The 23,054-nt window shown below is 43.6% G+C and overlaps 1 protein-coding gene and 1 long non-coding RNA gene across 2 annotated transcripts in view; one reads left to right on the forward strand and one right to left on the reverse strand.

Annotated features, from left to right (window-relative positions):
• The window catches only part of NRXN1 (neurexin 1), a 2,115,739-nt gene that overhangs the window by 1,676,437 nt on the left and 416,248 nt on the right, over positions 1-23,054 (reverse strand). The gene's annotated exons all lie outside the window — the stretch shown is intronic.
• On the forward strand, positions 13,660-22,766 carry LOC115465401. Its single transcript, XR_003941409.1, has 3 exons — positions 13,660-13,673; positions 21,776-21,778; positions 22,683-22,766. It is a non-coding gene; the product is annotated as an uncharacterized LOC115465401 (long non-coding RNA).

A 23,054-nucleotide genomic window follows, 5' to 3' on the forward strand; every position in this document is an offset into this window, starting at 1 on the left:
TCAAGAGAAAGAGTCAATGTTTGAGAAGGGGATTTGGCTTTTACGGCAATCTCCTGACCAAAAGCTTTGATGTTGGTACCGGGGCATGGCAGCGGTATATATGCCCCAGGCAGACCAGAAAATATGCATTGTGAGTAAGGCAGAAGTAGAGTAAGCTGTGTGACTCTAGGCCACTTGTCCGAAATGCTTAGATATGAATTTAACAAATATAGGTAATGGCTTGTTACTGTCAAATGTATACTTGAACCGAAATTGATCAATACTGTGAATAAGCTTACATGTATGAAATTTCAGAATGATGCGGCCACAATAAAGTCCACTTTTCTCAGATAACCTGTCAAGTGTCAATATATGTCATGTATGCTGTGTGATGAAAGAAGAGTGCCACCTGCCCAGTTTGAAGCAACTGCATTTCGGGTCTGCGTAGAAAACTTGATATAATAATAGAACTAGAAACTGGAAATGCAAGGTAGGAGAGATACACATTTCCCACAGTTGACATATTACAATAAATCAATTCAGGAAAAAATAATAAAACATTTTTCTATCTCTATTGTCTAAGCATTGCTTTGGGCCCAGTGCTTCTCATGAGACAAAGTCGCTCACGAGAAACTGCAGAAAAAAATGTAAAAAGCCTTGGGATAGGAGGTTATGTTCTGTAGATGAACGCAGGTCCATTTTTCAGTGCACCTACAAAAAAGCCTTTTTTGCCGAAAACAGACACAAGGTAAAATAAAAATTGGCATGTGTCCATTTTGGGCCCGAGACCTTACTGCCACCCACTGACTTAGCAGTAAGGTCTCATGCGTTAACCGGGCGGTAATCGTACCGCCCAGTTAGCGCCACAAAGTAGAAAAGAAAAAATATTTTCTGCCACGCGTATCGGATGTGTGTAAAAAAATGGAATTACCGCCCGGGGCTCATGGTAGCCGTGCGGTAGATCCAAATTCACACACGTTGGATGAACGTAGGCACCAATGCGCCTTCGTAAAAGGGACCCTTAGGCAGTTAAGTACTAAATATCAGTACTTAACCCCATAAGTGCCAACTCTGCCCCCAGACCACCCACAAAATAGCGCTATAGAAATGATAAGTAGTAGTAGTAGTAGTAATAAAGAGGTTTGAGTGGTAGGGTACAGAGGAGATGATGTTGCAGTGGAGTGGTTTGGCAGCTGGAGAAGATTCATTGGGGTTGAAAGGAAGGTTGCTGGGAAATCAGTATGTGTGTGTGGGGGGGGGGGGGGGGGGGGGGAATAGGTCCATGTACGAACCAGCATGGTCCTTGGGAGGTGAAAATGACTTTGTGATACTGCAGGCCATGCCTGGGGGTTAGGTTGTGATCATCTAACCTCAAGGGTTATTATATTGATAATGACATTTTAAGTATTTGGGGATGACTTGTTAAGTGAAAACAAAAAGTGTATGTTACCTAATAAAGCTGTGGCCAGTTCTGCCACAGTATTTTGAGTTTATAGTTATTTTTAAGAGTTTGATTGTGGGTGGTGGTAAGTAAATACCTCTGTTAAGCATTTTGTAGTAGCCTGTTTTCCCGCACTAATGCCACATTATGGGATCGTGTCAACCCCCTGATGATCTCTGAACTTTGACATCCAGTATCTCCTTCAAATATCTAACTACTGTACATGGTCTCGAAAGGAAGGCAAGAGACCATATGGGCTGTACCATGGGTATGGAATTCGCTCCTTAAGAAGCCTGAAGCGAAACGGAAATTTTCTGTAGAGCGTGCCCAGTCGCAGTGGTCTTTAAAAGCCCAGATAAGTACCCTTCACACTATATCTGTAACCTGATATAGGTCATTGGAAGAGATATAGCAAATGCTATTATTACATATTTGGAGGTTTTTCTAAGACTAATGAGGAGCTCAAGGGAATATTTCCCTGCAAATAGTGGATATAAGCATTCAATGGACTATTGTTCAAAGGAGCAAACATCGTTGAGCATCTGAGGTCTTTTTCCTCCGTAACGAATAACTGAGAGTTAGACTTGGTTATTTAGCTATTGAACTTGAGTTTACTAGCAAGTGCCATACCAAGTTTGACTTAAATAGATGAGAAAATCTAGGGGTTCCCTTTTTTTTTTTTCAATTGCTACCTATATCTATACCTATATCTATATTATCTAGATATATATGTAAAAAAGCATAATGTACCGTTTTGTATGCATCTTGAATGCCGCTAGCTACCAAATTTAATGAGAAAGCTTTTAGCTGCTTTCTCACACTGTGCTATCTCATTTATTTCCATGCAGAGTAATTTGCTGGTTAAAACCTTCTGGCAACATGTGATGCGAGTGTCACAAAATCCCAGAACCAAAAAGAGGTTTAAAGGATGATTAAGGATATTTTTAAGTTTAGAAGCAGGTTGTTAATAGAAGATTAATTTTCTGAGACCTACAGTCGAATTTCACAGCAGATGTGATAAGGTCAGCATTTCCAAGTTGTACCCTTAAGCATTTAGTACAGATAATAGGAACCTTTCCGAATGCTCAGTAATAGCTATGAAGATGGCAATTTAAAAAAAAAAAAAAAAAACCTTAAGCAGAAGTAAATACCAAATGCCATGTTCTCAAACTACTCTGCACCTTAGATACTGAACAATATAGAGACATACAGTAATAGATGATGACAGAGAAAGAGGGATTGGTCCATCAATTTTGCTCAGTTATTCCTAGCCACATTTCCAAGAATATATTCCAGCTGCCAGTCATAATCCCCCAGATTATGTATTGGTTGCCCAAATTTAGACATGGGTCACAGGTCCGTGCATCAACCAATTAGTCAATTAGATGCTCATAATCAATAACTGGAGTTAACAAGCACTTAATTAGGCAGTAATTAGGAGCTACGCACAGATCTGCCCTAAGCCCTATTTTATAACAAGATGTAGGAAATTACGTTAACATACCAGAAGCTGTTGCTAGCTGTGGTGTGCCTAATGACAATGTGAGGTCACTTAAGGTCTCCTGATGAAGTGATAAGGAAACACGGCCAGTGTTGGGACTAAAAACAGATTGGATATTCGTTTGTTGGAGTGTGTGAAAATATTATCCAGATGATGCCCGACATCAAGATTATTGAATAAATAGAGGATATTTCTCAGCTGTTGGATACTTTACTGCTGGATGCAGGGAGTTTGGACTATGACAAGTTATACTTGAGGTTACAAGACTTTTTTAGTTTATATACACGCGTGGTTTGGTGTGTATAATCAGTGCAGCTGTGATTGGAACTTTCTCAAGGGAAAGAGAAAATGGTGGACATCATTTGAGTTAGCTTTAGATATGTATGTTAGTTGGAATAAATATGTAAATGAATAATGCATATGTGATTAAACAGGTAGGTAAAATAAATGTAAAAATTTATATTAGTCATATGATATGAATACTATTTTATAACATGAGATCCTAAATTTCATAGCACTCGATTTTAAAGGGAGTGTGGCCAAGGGAGGGGGATGGGCAGGTCAGGTGCTTTCCCAGAAATTAGGTGCTATGTTATAGAATACCTAGATTGGCACACCTAGCTGCCATCAGTTGCATGCCACTATTTACATTTGCTTATGGCAGGCATAAGTGCTTGCACCCAAAGTTAGGTATGACATGCGTACTAAGGGGTCCTTTTACAAAGCTGCAGCAAAAGGGGGCCTGCGCAGGCGTCAGCGTGTAATTTTGATGAGCTCCAAGGCCCCCTTTTACTGCAGCGGGTAAAAGCCAGGTCTTTGGGGGGTTTTTTCAAGCAATGGGTGTGTTGCAAGTGAAGCACTAGATGTGTGGCCATTTTGGGGGGGAGGAGGACCTTACAGCCACCCATTGAGGTGGTGGTAAGGGCTCCCGTGCTAACCCAGGAGAAACCGGGCAGTGATTACTACTGGGTACACGCCAGCGCTACAAAAATGTAAATATTTTTGCAGCGCTAGAAAAGGCACGCAGTGGGGGAGGGAACTGCTGCCAGGCTACTGCAGTAGCCCGATGGTACTTCCCTTTTAGTGAGCGGTAAGCCCACGCTGGGCTTACCACTGCTTCGTAAAAGGGCCCTTCAGCTAGTATTCTATTATGGATGCTTGACGCAGAGTACTCTTTGTAGAATACCAGGTTAACATGGATCATCCGGCGCTAACTTTGAGCAGGGCCGCCGAGAGACTGGGCCGGGCCCGGGGCAAGGCCGCTCCAGGGGCCCCACCCCTGAGGTCATCGTCATCGCCGCCCCCTTCGTCCACAACCGGGCTGGGCCCCCCTGAATTCAAATCATAGTGCCTCACCTTCACTTCGCTCCATATGAAAGAAGCGCAGCAGCGGCAGTCTGCAGATTGCCTCCCTTCAGGCCTTCCCTTCCTGTGTCCCACCCTCGCGCAAGTTACGTCAGACGAGGGCAGGACACAGGAAGGGAAGGCCCGAAGGAAGGCGATCTGCAGACTGCCGCTGCTGCGCTTCTTTCACATGGAGCGAGGTCGAGCTGAGGCGCTATGATTTGAATTCAGGGGGGCCCGGACCGCTGGTGGACGGAGGGGGCGGGTGGAGGGGACTGCGACGCCGAGCCCCCCTTGGAGGCCCGGGCCCGAGGAATTCTGTCCCCCCCTCTCGGCGGCCCTGACTTTGAGCACCATTTATTGAATCTGTCCTCATTTGTGATTACCTATAGGAAATCATTCCATTTCCAAGATTTCCTTTTTAAAAAATATCCTCCTGTTTTCTATTTTCCACCTTCCTGAATAGCCGAGAACGCAGAATTCCTTTTTCAGTTTACATCCATCACTCCTTCCCTGTAATTGAAGAGCTGCTCTTAGATCTTGAAGTATGATCAACAAAATATGGGTTCTTTTACTAAGGGCCCTGTTTACTGAGGTTCGCTAGCGTTTTTAGAAAGTGCTAAAAATTAGCTTGCTAACCGTGTAGGCACCCATAGGAATATTATGGGCATCTACACGGTTAGCGTGCGCTAAAAACACTAATGCACCTCTAGCGTGGATTAGTAAAATGGGACCCAGAGCCATGGTAACATTTTTAGCTCATGGTAGAAATCAGATGGTGGTAAATGCCGAGACGCCCATACGAAGATAACGGACATCTCGGCATTTACCTCCAGCTGATTTCTACTGTGAACCAGTGGCGTAGGAAGGGGGGGGGGCGGGAGAGGCGGTCCGCCCCGGGTGCACGCGCTCGGGGGGTGCTGGCCCCGCTGGTTCCCTGCTCTCTCTGCCCTGGAACAGGTTACTTCCTGTTCCGGGGCAGAGAGAGCAGGGAACCAGCGGGGCCGACGCAGCTCCGAGTGACGTGCACTTGGGGCGGATCGGCCCTCCCGCAGGTAAGAATACGGTCCGGGTGGGGGGTTGCGGTCCGGGGGGGGTGCGCCGCAGAGGGGGTTGCGCCGTGCTGCACCCGGGGAGGGGGGTGCACAGCGGCGACCCACCCCGGGTGTCATTAACCCTCGCTACGGCACTGCTGTGAACTAATAATGCTACTGCAGCTTAGTAAAAGACCCTCTAAGCAAGTACTTCTTGACTAGTAGCTAACACCCTAATAATTGATAAAAGAAAAAAAAAACAACAACATTCTTCTGAGGAGCAACAGAAGAGCACAGCATTGTAATCAGTATGAATCTGAACAGACATATTTTTGACATATTGTATGGGGCAGTTCTATAAAGGGGCACCTACACTTTCACTAGATATAGGTGTGTAAGATATAGAGTACCTGCATATGTGTACATATATGTGCCCAAATGCAAAGTAAATGGCTTATATGCTATTTAATAACTATGGGGCCGATATTTAGAATGCAGGAGGCAGCCCGGCTAACTTCCTTAGTCGGCAGCGAACCCGGAAATTCAATCTGGGCTGTATCCAGTGACCGGAATTGAATTTTTGGCTGCTATGAACATTGATGGTGAAGCTGATATTCAGCAGCTGACTGGCTAAGTTAAAGCAGCCAAGATAGACCTGCTATTTATATGGGTTTATCTGGCTGCTGAAATTAGCCGGTCAGCCAGTGAATATTGGCGATAACCGGCTATGTCGTTTGACATAACCAGTGACCGGCCTAGCCACTAACGGCCTTTTTCTATAAAGGTTATGCTCCTAAACTTACACTCCTAAAATTTATGCTCCTAATTTATGAGCATAATTTACGCTCCTAAATGCACCTAAATTATAAGCATAATCTATTTTGGAACATAGAGTATGCTCTGTTACAGAACATTAGAGAATCAAGAGAAGAGTGATATATTGTTCATTGTAGGTTATGGCTTCGTTGTGTTGCTGAGTTCAGTTACTTAAGTTGGCTCAGTAGTGTATGCCTTTTCGAACAGATCGGTCTTTAGTGATTTCCGGAAATTGAGGTGATCCTGCGTTGTCTTTATGGCTTTTGGTAATGCGTTCCATAGTTGCGTGCTTATATAGGAGAAGCTGGATCCGTAAATTGATTTGTACTTGAGTCCCTTGCAGCTAGGGTAGTGAAGATTTAGGTATGTTCGTGATGTTCTAATTGTGTTTCTGGTTGGTAGCTCTATGAGGTAGTGAAGATTTAGGTATGTTCGTGATGTTCTAATTGTGTTTCTGGTTGGTAGCTCTATGAGATCAGCCATATAACTCGGGGCATCATCATAGATAATCTTGTAGACCAGGGTGCAGATTTTGAAAGTAATACGTCCTTTGATTGGGAACCAATTCAGTTTTTCTCATAGCAGGTTGGCGCTGTCGAATCGGGATTTACCAAATATAAGCCTGGCTGCTATGTTTTGAGCAGTCTGTAGTTTAACTGTCCAAGCGTATTCTGTTACATGATGCACGTAAATTCTGTCACATTGTTGAAAAGGGAATGTAGCCATGGGCATGGAATGGGCAGGTTGTGGGTGTTTATAAAATCTAGGCCTGTTGTTATAGTATACACCCGTTCCACACCTAATTTAGGTATCAGCATTTACACCAAGTTGCCCACAACTAAATTTAGTCGTGCGGACGTGCGCTTGGTATATTCTATAAACTGCAAATATTTTGTTTCAGCGTCGATTTTTAGGTGTGATAAATAGGATCTATTCTATAATGTGACCTGCTGTGCTAGAATTCTATAATAGAAAGTCGGCACCTATATCTAGGCACCATTTCAGCAAGTCTATAAGTAGGTGCCTCTAATTAGGCGCCCCAATGCCACACAATGAAAGCTTATTTATAACAGCACCTGGGCACCTAGATTCCATTAGAGAATGCTGGCGTAAGCTGGTATCAATGCACATTACAATTACGCACCCACAGTTACCCCAGCCATAGACTTGGCATAACTTCACTCACACAAATGTGACATGATGCACAAAATTGTAAGATAGATGTGTAAGTGGGAGTCTTACCCAAATCTTGCCCATACTCCACCCATGTAGATGCCCATCACCACTTAGTTATATTCTATGCCATTAATGCATAGAATAATAGCTCTTAAGACGCCGTGCTGGTATTTCTGCAGGTAAGTATTTTCTCCACATTTACGTTCACAAAAGATGCCAATGGAGGCACCTAATTATAGAATCACCCTTCTATGCTGATTGGAGGAGTAGCCTAGTGGTTTGTGCAATTGCCACTGCCACCCTCGTCATTCCCCATGCCGCTGACGCCCATCGTTCCCCCCGCTGCTGACGGCCCCCGTCACTCCCCCGCCGCTGCAGTCCGCGGTCTCACCTGCCTGCTTCCACAGCTCCGGGCCCCCTGCATTCAAAGCGGCAGTTGCCTCTCTTCTGGCCTTCCCTCCCTGTGTCTCGCCCTCATCTGATGTCACTTCCGCGAGGGCGGGACACAGGGAGGGAAGGCCCGAAGAGAGGGGATCTGTGACTCCCGCTTCGAATGCAGGGGGCCCGGAGCCGAGCAGGCAGGCAGGTGAGTCTGGGAACTGCAGAACCGGCGGCCTGACCCCGCGCCGGGTTCCCCTTGGAGGCCGGGCCCAGGGAATTTTGCCCCCCCCCCCGCCCCCCCCCCCCCTCTGGGCGGCCCTGTGTGTCAGTGCCTTTACTACAGCAAATAATGGGGCAATTCTATAACGGGGTACACATTTTAATCACCTTTGATGCTGTGCACTGAGCGCTATTTCCATAGCAGCATCTGGATGCCCAGATTTTGTTATAGAATAGCCCACCATTTATGCAATGTCAATAGCAGGTGTAAATGGGAATGCTTTAATTTGGACTTCTGCATGCAACTTACAGTATTTTGTAGGTTGTCTGCATAAGTGGGAGACATGCCCATGTCCCACCCATGCTCTGTCCATGTGTACACCCTTTGTATTTATGCACTACAAGGCCGCATTGTAGAATACTGCTTAATCGCATACCCCAGATTCTATAACGGTTGCCCAGATTTGGAGGTGATCCTGAGTTGCGCACACAACTAAATTAGTTAATGAGTCATTAGCAATCAATAATCGGCTGCTAAAAATCAATTTTTGGTACTAACTGGCATTAATTTGGAGCTGTGCATGCAACTGCCTATGTGCGATGCTGTAAAGAAAGTGCCTAAATACTCTCATGTTGCAAACCAAAATGGGGTGTGGTCATGGGAGGGGCATGGGCGGTCAGGGGTGTTCAAAAATTATGCACAGTGATACAGAATTGGGGGGTATGCACTGGAATTTCTACCTAGTTTTGGCAGGCGTAAGTCCTGACACTCAAATTTAGTCACAGCAATTGCCGCTATGTGATGTTCTATAAAGGCTGCTCAGCCCAGAGAGACCTTTACAGAATAGCACTGAGCACCAGTTTTTCCTGGCATCCAAATTTGAGCACCATTTACTGAGTCTGGCCTATAAGGTACTAGAATTCTATCTCATGTGTAAACAAATTCCCTTGGATTTTATATAGCGTGATTAAGTTGCATGTGCAAATCCATATTCTGGATTTGCATGAACAACTTAATTAACAAGCAATCGGTGCCGATATTTGCCACTTAACAAGTAATTATTGATACTAATTGGCATTAATTAGAATTTAAGCGCATAACTGTCTAAGTGTATTCTATAACGTGATGCAAGTAAAATCTAAATCACATAGAGGGGCATAATCGAATAGCGCAGGCGAAATAGATTGCTGGCGATCTATTTTGGCGACGACGCAAACAGCTGGCTGACCATCCTTTCTTTTGATAATATGGTTTGGCCCTGCCAAATTTAGTACAAGTCCTCTAAGCTCTATATATTTTTTGTTTTTTTGCTATATATATTTTTTATTTTTATTTTTATATTTTTTGTTTTTTGTTTTTTTTGCTTTTGTTGGTCATCTTTGCTGTTTTGTTTCTTTTTTGGCCCGGCCAAATGCCAGAGTTTGCCGGGTTTCAGATGGCCGGTTTTGTTTTTCAGCGATAATGGAAAAAAATGCCGGCAATCTCAAACCCGGCGAAATCCAAGGCATTTGGTTGTGGGAGGAGCCAGCATTTGTAGTGCACTGGTCCCCCTGACATGCCAGGACACCAACTGGGCACCCTAGGAGGCACTTCTAAAAATTAAAAAAAATATATACAAATAGTTCCCTGGTGCATAGCTCCCTTATCTTGGGTGCTGAGCCCCACAAATCCCCCATAAAACCCACTCCCCACAACTCTACACCACTACCATAGCCCTTATGGGTGAAGGGGGGCACCTACATGTGGGTACAGTGGGTTTTGGGGGGGGGGGTTGGAGGGCTCAACACTTACCACCACAAGTGTAACAGGTAGTGAGGGGGATGGGCCTGGGCCCGCCTGCCTGAAGTCCACTGCAACCAACAAAAACTGTTCCAGGGACCTGCATACTGCTGTCAGGGAGCTGGGTATGACATTTGAGGCTGGCATACAGGCTGGTAAAAAAAGGTTTTTATTTTTTTAGTGTGGGAGCGGGTTGGTGACCACTGGGGGAGTATGGGGAGGCCATTCCCTCCGGCGGTCATCTGGTGAGTTGGGGCACCTTTTTGAGGCTTGGTCGTGAAAATAAAAGGACCCAGTATAACCGTCGAAGTACTGATTACCGGCGCTTTTGTTTTTTCCATTATGCGCTGAAGCCGGCCATCTGGTAATCATGCCCATGCCCGCCCATGTCCCGCCTTCGCTACACTACGGACACGCCCCCTTGAACTTTCGCTGGCTCGGCGACAGGAAAGCAGCGATGGTGTCAAAAAAGCAGCTTTCGATTATACCAATTTCGCCGCTTTTGAGAGATCGCCGGCCATCTCCCGATTTCTGTCGGAAGATGGTCGGCGATCACTTTCGAAAATAAGCCTGATAGTTGAAAAGGAGGTTGTGAGCATTTCTAAAATCTATTCACATTGTTATAGAATACACCTGGTCCACGCCTAATTTAGCCGTCAGCATTTACACCAAGTTTTACTTGGTGTAACTGCCCGCGACTATATTTAGTCATGCGAACGGGCATTCGGTGTATTCTATAAACTGCATGGAAATTTAGGCTTATTCTACTTTATACCTTATAGAATACACCAAGGCATGTTTCGTTTCAGCACTAACTTTTTACTATATAGAATCTAGTCCATGGTGCCTAACTTAGACATCCTGTTATAGAATGTTCACTTCACAGTCCAATTCACGCTCCTCCCTCCCCATCATGCTCCCCTTCTAGTTTGAATACCGAACATCTGCAGTTAAGTGTCTATTTTATTTCTATACTCCATTCTCTCTTTTAAAACTTATTTTCCTCTTTTAGTCTTCCACTTTCCAGTAGTGGCACGTGTCTAAGCTAAATTATATCAAAAATACAGAAGAAACCTGTCTTCGCAAAAGACAATGGCAGTCAAAAACAGCGAAGATGACGCAAAAAAAGAACAAAGGAAAAAATGAACAAAAACCAAAAATGAACAAAAAAATAGTAGAAACAGGAAAATTCTAAAAAGTAGAGAATACAAAATATACTGAGAAAAAAATATAAAAAACAAAATTATAAATAAAATATAAAAATCAAAAAAAGAGACGACACAAGCAAAATGAAAAAATACTAAATGGATTTATTGAGGTGATATGACTCGACACAGCTGTGTTTCGGCCCAACTGGCCTGCGTCAGGAGTCTAAATTAAAACAAATTTAATTTAATTTAAAACATATCGATTGTAAACATTTTGAACTATAATCAAAGATTAATCAATATACAATAAAAGACAAAAAATAATTTTTTTATTTTTTGTCTTTTATTGTATATTGATTAATCTTTGATTATAGTTCAAAATGTTTACAATCGATATGTTTTAAATTAAATTAAATTTGTTTTAATTTAGACTCCTGACGCAGGCCAGTTGGGCCGAAACACAGCTGTGTCGAGTCATATCACCTCAATAAATCCATTTAGTATTTTTTCATTTTGCTTGTGTCGTCTCTTTTTTTGATTTTTATATTTTATTTATAATTTTGTTTTTTATATTTTTTTCTCAGTATATTTTGTATTCTCTACTTTTTAGAATTTTCCTGTTTCTACTATTTTTTTGTTCATTTTAAGCTAAATTATATCCTTTGCTTTTACTGATAGGCAATATACGCCTCCATTTGAACCTTTGACAGCTTTGCTACCTACCTGCCTACCTTTACCTGTCCTTCTCCTGTGTCTGTCTGTAATTTCCGAGTGCCAATTTTTTAAACTACTTCTTTGATAAATTGCAGTGATCTATTTACTCATTTGTCCTCGTAAACATACTGACACAATGATTTGTTGCCATTTAATTAGTCTTTTTCTTTTATTGTTGTTCAAGGTTCCACTGTAAGTCTTCATGCTATGAAAGAGGCTACATCTTCCCGAGAAAAAGAGAGAGATCATACTATTCCACCCAATCCATTCTATGCATTTAAGTACAGAATAAACAAGACGCTGAGTTTGTGATTCATTAGACACGGAAACAACGATGATCTTGAATGCAATAATGAAACCATCAAGGTGTCAAAATGAGGTGGAACAATCTACTCTAATCTACCTGATTTGTAGTCTGTCAAATCCCCAAAAGGCTTCAAGATGGATTACAAAATAAAGAAGCCGGCAAACTCAGGGAAATACAACATATAAACAAAACATAATTAAAAGCTAAAACACTTTTAAATAGTGATGACTAAAAAGAAAGGAGCCCTGTACCCTGGTTTCATCTGTTATTCAGTTTAGTCCAGATACAGGCAGCCTGAAATGAAAAATTAAACTATTCAAGAACTTCTTATAACATAAGCTGGCCACAAATGGAACATGAGGCAGTTGTGCATGTTTAGATGGGAAAGCTAGAGAATGCATCAGGTATTCAGGCACAGTCTCCCTAAAAGCACCTGTAAAGAAGGCATGCCAATCTGAATTCAATGTATGCCTGAACCAGAAGCCAATGTAGTGGAATCAAAAGAGGTATCCTTTTGCATTTGTGCAATTTAAATAGCCTAGAAGCAGTGTTTTGAAGTGCTTGAAGGTTTTCTTTTTTAATGAAATCACATTGACACTTGAATAAAGAGTGTTGCCATAATCTAAGTGGGAAACAATTATAGCCTGAACTAACGCACAACATGCTTCTTCATGAAAAACAAGCGAAGGGAATGGCAGCATTAAAGATGAAAAATCCAACATAGTCACAGTCACAACAAATTTGTCTTAATTCTGTTTGAAAATGTGCCCCTTAAAGGCCTACTCACTGCGGGGCTAGGGTTACCATATGTCCGGATTTACCTGGACATGTCCTCTTTCCTGCCCGGAGCGCTGCCCTGCATGCATCCTTCCTGTTGCAGATCTCGGCACCGATTCAAAATGGCCGCCGAGAGTTGAAGTGACCTCGCGAGGCTCTTTCCTGCCCCGAAGAGGTCACTAGACCACCAAGGCAGTAGTAAGGTAAGGTAAGGGGAGGGGGTGACGGGGAGGGGGAAGACGGGGGGGAGGGTAAAATGTAACAGGGGCGGAGCGAGGGCGTGGAAGGGGGCGGGGCAGGCGTGGAAGGGGGAAGGGTGGGGTGTGTGGTGGCGGGGCACGTGTCCTCTTTTTTTGGGGACAAAATATGGTAACCCTATGCGGGGCCCTTTTTACAAAGTGTAAGCAGTCCCAACGCGGGCTCACCGGACGCAATCTCAGAACTACCGCAGGCCCAACCTGGCTGCCGGTGGTAGTTCCGGTTCCAGCGTGTGCCATTTCCGGCGTGCTGTAGATGTTTTTTTTCTAGCGTGGCGCTAACCCGGCAGTAATCAGGCATCACCGCACTCTGCCCGGTTACCACTGGGTTATCGCAGGAGCCCTTACCACCACCTCAATGGGTGGCGGTGAGTGCTCCTCCTCCCATGGACGTGCAGTAAGAGGTATTTTACCGCATGACCATTTTATTGCAGGCTTTTTACCCACTCCGATAAAAAGGGCCCTGGCCCATGGGAAAATGGCCCCCGCTGCTACCGTAGGGCCCTTTTTTCCTCGCAGCTTAGTAAATGGACCCCTATATGTTAGTGTGTACAGGAGACTGAGATCCATTTGGCATGCACCTCGGAAAACTGTCCTTAGCATGTTAATCCAGGGTCAGAAGACATTAGTAAGTATGTGCTGAAAAACCTATGGAGCTCATTTTCAAAGCAGGCAGATGTTTCAAAATGGCCAGAAAAATGTCCAGTTGCCAAAAAGTCTAAATTACAATTTTCGAAAAGGCAGAACTGGGATGTTTTTCTCCGACTTCATCCAAATAGCAAGGAGGCATGTTGGAGGTGTGCTTTGGGAGGGACAAGGGCAGGCCTGAAATTAGGCCATCTTTCAGCAATAATGAAACAGGAAGACACGTCCAGGGCATGAAAGAAGTACATTTTTATTTAGACCTGTTTCAATCAAATTTAAGTTACAAAAAAATGAGTATCTGTGCACATATCTGGCTGTGTGCTATTCTACTATACTGGGCACCCAAATCTAATAAAATGCAACTCCAAAGGGGCATGGCCATGGGAGGGGCATGGTGGGTCAGAGAGGCATGTCTAAACTGGGTGCCAGAAATTACACCTGGTTTCAGCAAGCATAAGTCCAGGCAACCAAAACTGGCATTAAACACTATACTATAAAGGCTTCTAAATTATGATACATGATGTACACCACCTTGAGTGAATTCCTTCAAAGAGGTGATAGATTAATAAATACATACATACATACATACAAGGGTTCCTGGAGTGCCCTTTATAGAATAATGCTATCAATAGAAATCAAACAAAATAAAACATGGAAAAGAAAATAAGATGATACCTTTTTTATTGGACATAACTTAATACATTTCTTGATTAGCTTTCGAAGGTTGCCCTTCTTCGTCAGATCGGAAATAAGCAAATGTGCTAGCTGACAGTGTATATAAGTGAAAAACATTCAAGCATTGCTATGACAGTCTGACAGGGTGGCCCTAAAAGTTCATTTGCGTGCAAGCTTCCAGAATCAAGGGTTTAATGCACAAAAAAAGCTTGATTTTCCCTAAATAACTTGACCTCTACAGATCAAATAGGAAAAAAAATCAACTGCTATAAGACTTGGATATTTGGGATATATTAATCATAAGAAATATTTTGACATGGCTTATACAAGTTGTGCGGAAAATACGGGCATCACCGTATTCAATTTTACAGAGAGGCATGTTCACATAGATCTATTCACCCAACATATTTGATTTGTCTCTAGTTGTGTAAACATTCCAAAAAATTGTATCTTACTTAAGACGGGTATATCTGGGCAGGGCCGCCAAGAGGGGGGCAGGGGGGACAAAATTCCCAGGACCCGGGCCTCCAAGGGGGGCCCGGCGCCACAATCCTCAATCTCACCCGCCCTCGGCTCCGTCAACCGTCCGCCACCGGGCCTGCATTGAAATCATCACAGCACCTCACCTGTCACCTCGCTCCATGACTGAAAGCGCAGCCAGGAGCGGCAGATCAGATTTGCCTCCCTTCAGGCCTTCCCTCTCTGTGTCTCCGATCTGTTGCTATTGGCTGCGCTTTCAGTCACGGAGCGAGGTGACAGGTGAGGCGCTGTGATGATTTCAGTGCAGGGGGCCTGCTGATATTCAGTGTTAGCATTGATTGCTAAAGTGAAAGACAGCTATTTTGTGGGTGGTCCAGGGGCACGCGGCACTCATGTGGTTAAGTGCCAGTATTCAGCACTTAACCACCTATGTTAAGCGGTCATATCCGATGGCAGTCCTATCTTTATGCCATGTTCCTTAGACGATGAAAGGGCCCTTTTATGAAGCGAAGGTAGAGCTACCACCGCTTTGCTGTGCATCAAATCGGGACTACTGCCGGGCTACTGCAGGAGTCCCATGGTAGTTCCCACCCCTAGCGCATTCCATTTCCAGCATGACATAAATATTTGTTATTTTTGTAGCACCAGGAAGTAATCGTGCGCTGCCCAGCTACTGCTGTGATTAGCACAGTGCCATTTCCTTTTTTTGGGCCTAAAACAACCTTTTACCCGCTATGGTAAAAAGGGGCCTTGACACGTAGCAATTCTACATGCCAACACCACCGCAGGCCCCCTTTTTACAGCAGTTTGTTAAATGTGGCCCTAAGTGCTGAATATCTCACTGAACCACATAAGACATAGGTAGCCGCATAAACCCAGATATTGAATGCTGGTGCCAGGACATGGCCCAGTATTGAATATCTGGGAATAACACGGTGGTGGCTAAGAAAAAGCTTACCACCACCAACTGAACATCTACCTCTGGATAATACTAATCCACACAAATCTAAGCTATAGTAATTATGTTCTTTCCCCCCCCCCCCCCCCCCACACTGCAGCTCCTTGTGACTCTGGGCAATGGAGGGTTAAGGGCCCCTTTTACTAAGCTATGTAGGTGCATACACGTGCCCAAAATGGATTTACTGCCCGACTACCGCGTGGCTTTTGCGGTAATTTCATTTTTGGCGCATGTCTGCTACGCGCATCTGAAAAATATTTTTTTATTTTCTGGCACGCATAGCGGACGTGTGCCAAGTGGCACCTGACGCACGTAGGTCATTACCAACCAAATTCTTTACCACTAGGTCTATGGCTGGCGGTAAGGTCGGAGACCCAAAATGGATGCGTGGCAATTTTGATTTTGCTGCACATCCATTTTCGGGGGGAAAAAAAGAGGCCTTTTTTTTACAGGTGCGCTGAAAAATGATTCTGAATGTGCCCAAAACCCTTGCCTACACAATCGCAAGCCACCTTTCAGCGCGCCTTTGTAAAAGGACCCCTAAGTGACTTGCCCAAAGTCACAATGAGCTGCAGTGGGGGGGGGGGGGGGGGGGGAGGGAGATAACATAGCTTTAATCATGTGATAAATCGCAATTACATATTTTAATCAAAATGTAACTCTATAAAAACTAAAGAATAAAAAAGTAATGAAAAGATTAGAAATACAAATTTAAAAACCGACATATTACTTTTGCTCTTGAATTAGACAAGATAAATGTGTTGCGGTTATATTTTCATCACATAAATGACCTTTTCATGGGGGAGAAAATTAGTATTTTTCCAGACTTGGCTAAGGAGACTCAATTGAGAAGGAAGGAGCTCTTGACATTTCGGTCAAGGGTATTAGCCCTAGGGGCTACCTTCTTCATAAAGTTTCCTAGCAGATGTTGTATTTCCTTTGAATCTAATAATTATATTTTCTCTGACCCCAAGAAATTGCAAGAATTTGTGGTTAGTAGGGAGCAGATGAAAGGCCCTGTTGGTGTAGCTTCCCAATTAAGAACTGCTGCCTGATTGTTATCACTGAAGGAGCTTCTGCTCTTGATTTAAGTATATAATGTATGTTATGATATTAGTTTTTATAGTTCCTTGCTCTTGAATCCGACATTGTGGGTGGAGAATGAAAGTATAATTCTTTATGTTATTTTGTGATTCTATTTGATTGGAATATTTCTACAATTTCTGTAATGTTTCTATATGGTTTTGTAATATGGAAATAAATAAAGAGAGTTATAAATAAAACGACATATTAAAGAATCTAAAGCAGCATGCAGAATAGCTATAAACAGCCCTACAGTTTTCACTGCCTACTTCAAAAAAGGCAAGCCTAGTAATTAGTAATCATCTACAGGGAAAACATTCTAGCATTCTCATTTTATTTAATTTCATCTTTTTTTCCTCTCATTTTGTTTCATTTATGTTGAGTTTCATTCTAACCCAATCAAGTTCCTTTTTGTATAGATAACTTCTGGCCATGCGACGGGTACGTCTATCATCTTGGCACCCGCATTTCTATTTATTTTAGAACATTTATACCCTGCTTTTTGCCACTAAAAGCAGCCCCAAAGTGGTTTACAATGAACTGAGAAAACAATTACAATGACATTAGAGAAGGTCGAGGAACAAAGATAGAAGGGAAGGGAAAAGAGTCTAAAATGGACGGTGGTAATCCAGACGCTGAGAGGCATCAGAGTGGCTGGAACAGCTCCCAATAAGGCACCGTAGGGGGACCCAGTGAGTGCCCAGAACAGCCAGGACAGCTGTCTGCATGGCACTCCATGATGGACAGCTGGTGAAACCAGGGAAGGCTTGAAAAGATGTGAAGAGGTCGGCCTGGCCAAGCCGGAACAACATGGTGCAAGTTGCGCTGAAAACTGCTTCGGTACTGACCACCACCATGCAAAACGAGTGGAGCAGTGACCAGGAGATGAGATGCCAGAAGCCCAACGGAGCTGCAGCGAGGAACAACGGCTGGTGAATGGCTGAGCACCAGAAGCAGGAGCGGCCCAGAGAGATGAAACGGGAACCGGGGAAGGTCCAGCTGGTGATCGTCAATCTTGGGAGAGAGAGCAGGGAAGTTGTAGCCAGGAACAAAAGCCAACGCCCTCAGTACAGGCAGGTCAGATCTCAATAGGTTGGCGGCTGGCCCACGGAACCGCAACAACGGACAGATCCGACTAGACAGACGGCATCCCACGGCGCCCAGGTCCAAAACAGGCATAGGTCCAGCAAGAAGGAGCCGATCCACGGCCAGGCGCCGGCGGATTTCCCTAGACCAATGACACAGGCCACACAAGCACTGACGATGCGATTGGGCTAACAGCTGGTCCTCCAATGCGCAGGAGATGAGCTATGTCGGCTGAAGATCCCCTCGATGTTCCACTCCAAAACAGAGGAAAACGGATAAAATCGGTTCACCGAAGCAACGAAGGAAGCCGGCACAAACAAAATCGGGCCAATATATAGCCGATATGTAACCGATCAACGGTTAGCTCCGAGATGGCATCAGGAGCTAACGGCTCTTTAGCCCGTTATTCAGCCGTCCTTGTGTGCATAAATGTCTAGAATGCTAGCACTTAACACGTATAAATGTACACTTACCTGTGAAAGTACCATCAGGGCGCGTAAGAATAGTATACATAGGGGTCCATTTACTAAGCTGCGGTAAAAAAATGGCCTGCGTTATTGTGAGCGCGTCTTTTGGGCATGCGCTGGGCCACATTTTACCATGGCTGGGAAAAAGGCCAAATTTTAATGGGCCAGGAAATGGGCGTGTACAAAAATGAAAACTAACGGCCATTGGCTCAGAGGTAAAGGCTCATGCACTGCCCATGTGGTAACCATGCAGTGCACGCCAACATGGCAGCACTGCTGATTACCACTGGGAATGCCCTTCCGTGGGCCAAACTTGGAATTACCACCAGGCGCATGTGCTACCCCAACGGTAGTGCTGATTTGGCACCCGGTACTCATACATTAGCCCTTCCGCAGCTTTGTAAAAGGACCCCCTTAGTGTACATTTGCAAAGGGGTGGGAACATGGGCGGGACATGGGCAGGGCTCCAGATTAGCGTGCAGTAAGCTCCTATATATTTCATCTCTTAAAATGTTTTATTCAGGGCTTTTTTTGAGGGGGGTACTTGGGGGCACTGAGTACCGGCACCTTTTCCATTGGCTGCTAAAATTGACCGATGGACCCCAATTTTAATGGAAGAGCTCAGGATCTACACATCAATTCTGTCTTGTCATAGATTCACTGACTGGTTGCAGGGGGCCTGGCTATTTGTGGGATAAGTCCCTCAGTGATTACCCCACCCCTGAAGGGTGGCCTAGCATTTGAGTACCGGCACCTTTTTTGCTAGAAAAAACACACTGGCTTTATCACATACTGTATTGATATTGTAAGTAGTATACAATGCATTACTTCGTATTGTTATTTGAATATTTTTTACTGCTGTAATGATCTACTGCTTATGTTTGATTTATTCTTACTGTACACCACCTTGAGTGAATTCCTTCAAAATAGCGGTAAATAAATCCAAATAATAAATAATTATAATAAGTAATCAAAGGGCCCCATAGTACGGAACACAGAATTTTCAGATTTGGTAAAATGTTGCTTATGTGTATTGGTTCAATTCTTAATTATCTATTGACCAAAATATTATTGTAAAATGAAATCATGAATTTTTGATATGAAAAATCAATCATTTATTACTGGGCTGACATTTCAAAACAAAAGAGTCTGCTTTGTTCTAGGCATTGGAGCTAGAGGGCTGCATTTATTGCTTTTAACTTCAACTCTATTTGCCGCTGTAACCATCCTGGTATATTTCTGAAAAATAGATTAAAGCATACAAATTGTCTCCCTCTGAAAATATTCTGCAGTTAATAAGTCCAATCTATTTATTTTCACTTGTTGAAATGCTGCAAAAATAATAGCACACGGTTAGAGTCTAATCAAACCAGCACATTGTAGCGTGGTTTAATGAGAAGAATTAGTAAAGATGGTGATTAAACTTAAAATTAATGAAGCAACACTAAAGATATGATTGTACTAGTATATTATGTCGAATTGCATTTTTATTCTGCTTTTTTTTTTTATGAAGCACCAGCAGTTACTGTAGCGTACTATAGTTTTGTCTATGATTGTGTGATAAGAGCTAGCAAAGTTAAATTATAAATGTTGGCTATTGCACCAGTGTATATATTTTCACTACTCATAAAAATTGTATTCCGTGAATTATAGATAAATACTGAGTGCATTTATTATGTAGTCTCTGGTGAAACAAATCTAAACTGCGTCTTTGCAGCACACTTTTTAAAACTGTACAACAGAATCCAACCCTGTCCCTAGTGTGCATTATTAATTAGTTTTTCAGCTATAAAAAGCAATTAAGGTTCAGTGCTGCTGGGATATTTTTATATGATCATGTCAATAACGCAGTGAGCACCTCTACAGGCCTCCGTGCAATATTTTATTTTTAGATAATCTCTACTCTGAGGCTGTGAAGCTGTTTTGAAGTCATAGGGGGAGGGGGAGATGTGTTATAAATATTTCACTTTGTTATATAGTTTGTTCTTTATGAAAGTATTGCATTTGCAAACTGTGGTGTACAGCAGTATTGGCGGAGCAAGGTAAGGGGTAATTTAATAACTGAGCGCATGCATAAATAATATGCACAAATTTTGTCCCTGTGCAAATACAGTTCATTGTCAAAGCAAAAATATGCAAGCGCTTGGGTTTTGAAAATGTCCTCAGGGGATTCATGTACTTGCATTTAAACTTACTCTTTGTCACGTACAAATGTTCTTGGTTAATTTACATGCGTATAGGAATATTTAGAAAAAATAAAAGTATACTCATAAAATAGGAACCCCTCCTGAACCCCACCTCCAAGAAAACCTTCACTCAGTCTGGGAAAAGTTACACACATACAGTTTTTGTGCAGATAAATTTATGTGCATAACAAAAGGGCGGTTTAATGAGCACCTATTTCAACACTGTTTTACCGCACATTAAAACTGTTTACAATTTCCACAACTACACTTATCGCCTCCTCTTAAGGAAGTAGTAAGTGTACCTGTGTTAAATGCACAAGAGATTCCACATGAAAAGTACCATGCACTAGTTGCAGTATGAAGCTGACGTCCATTCTCTGCCCATAACCTGCTTAGTTCACACCTATTAATACAGCATGTAGTTAATGCACAAATCATCATGCACTGCCATCATGCATATTTACGTTAGCTGCTTAATGCATAGTTAAAAGAGTAACTGTGTCACTGAAAAGTAGTATGGGGTGCTAGGGAAAAATGTTTCCCCCTGATATTTAAATGACGAAGTGCCACTAGAGGTCATGCAGCTATTTTATAGAGACAGTCACTAGACTATTTGCACCCTCTATTCATTTTACTGAAACCTCAAGGAGGGTGATCCGTGGAGGGGCATAATCGAACGGCGCCGGCCAAATAGATGGCCGGCCATCTTCGGGGCCGGCTCCGTAAGGGGGCGGAGCCAACCGTATTTTTGAAATACGGTTGGGGCCGGCTAAATCGATCGCCGGGTGTAGAGGAGATGGCCGGCTTCGGTTTTCAGCCATAATGGAAACCGGGCCCGGCCATCTTAAACCCGGTGAAATGCAAGGCATTTGGGCCTGGGAGAAGCCAGCATTTGTAGTGCACTGGCCCCCCTCACATGCCAGGACACCAATCGGGCACCCTAGGGGGCACTTCTAGAAATTAAAAAAAATAATAAAAGTAGCTCCCAGGTGCATAGCTCCCTTACCTTGGGTACTGAGCCCCCTCCAAATCCCCCCCCCCAAAACCCACTCCCCACAACTCTAAACCATTACCATAGCCCTAAGAGGTGAAGGGGGCACCTACATGTGGGTACAGTGGGTTTTGGGGTTTTTTGGATGGCTCAACATTAACCACCACAAGTGGAACAGGTAGGGGGGGATGGGCCTGGGTCCACCTGCCTGAAGTCCACTGCACCCACTAAATACTGCTCCAGGGACCTGCATACTGCTGTCAGTGAGCTGGGTATGACATTTCAGGCTGGCGTACAGGCTGGCAAAAAACTTTTTTGGGGGGGTGGGAGGGAGTTAGTGACCACTGGGGGCATAGGGGAGGTGATCCCCGATTCCCTCCGGTGGTCATCTGGTCAATTGGGGCACTTTTTTGTGACTTGGACCTAAAAATAAATGGACCAAGTGCAGCTGGCAAAATGCTCGTCTGAGCCTGCTATCTTTTTTCCATTATGGGGTGAAGCCGGCTATCTCGTAATCATGCCCCTGATCCGCCCTGCCCTGCTCCCACCCCGCCCTATCCCACCTTCTGTACCCTCCCCTGAAGTTTGGCTGACTCCGCAACGAAAAACAGTTGGGGCCGGCCAAAATCGGCTTTCGATTATACCGATTTGGCCGGGATCAGGAGATCGCTGGCCATCTCCCGATTTCTGTCGGAAGATGGCCGGTGATCTCTTTTGAAAATAAGCTCAATAGTCTTAATCCACTGAATAAAATTACTATCACCACCATTCGTTAACCCCCCCCCCCCCCAAAAAAAAAAAAAAAACCATAATCTTTCAAATTCCTTTTCAACATTGACAGACAACACCATAGCTAGCGAATTCCTACTCTGCATGACCCAGACCAAACTGAGACATGCTTGATATTATTCATAGTTTGCCTAGCTGTTATAAAACTTGACTAGGCAGGCTACAGAAGAACCTTTTAGAATCTAATTGCCAGCACTTTATCCAGGATTTTAATTGTCATATTCAATAAAGTGATAGATCTGTATGAGCAACAGGCTCTGGGATCTTCTCTCTCTTGGGAATTACAAATATTTTTAAAGGGGCTCATTTCCAAAAAGCAGCACAAAGTGGCAGATGGAGTTTTTCTCCAAAACATCTAAATCACTATTTTCAAAAATGTTTGTCTATGCAGTTCATCTGCGGTGCATGAAAATCACAAGGGGGTATGTCGGCGGCGTGTTAGGATGAGATGTGGGCGTTCCCAAAACGTAGACGTTTTTCTGCCATAGTGGAACAAAGCAAAAACGTCCAGGGCAAAAAGTTAGACATTTTGATCTAGAGCTGCTTCAATCAGGACTAAGTCACAAAAAGCTGCCCTAAATGATGACATGATTCCCTTACTCTCCCAGTGGTCACTGAGCCCTTACCATCCCCCAAATATGCACATACCAGCTTCTATGATAGCTTCAGATGTTATGGCCAATCCTATTAGAGCAAGCAGGTCCATGGAGTGGTCTAATAATCAGTGCAGTAGACTGTAGAGAAAGGGACCTAGGCTCGTGTCCCACTCTAACTGGTACACGTGGTGGAAATGTGAGCCCTCTAAAACTCACCAAAAGCC

Source organism: Microcaecilia unicolor, chromosome 3, assembly GCF_901765095.1.
Source record: "Microcaecilia unicolor chromosome 3, aMicUni1.1, whole genome shotgun sequence".
NCBI lineage: Eukaryota > Metazoa > Chordata > Amphibia > Gymnophiona > Siphonopidae > Microcaecilia > Microcaecilia unicolor.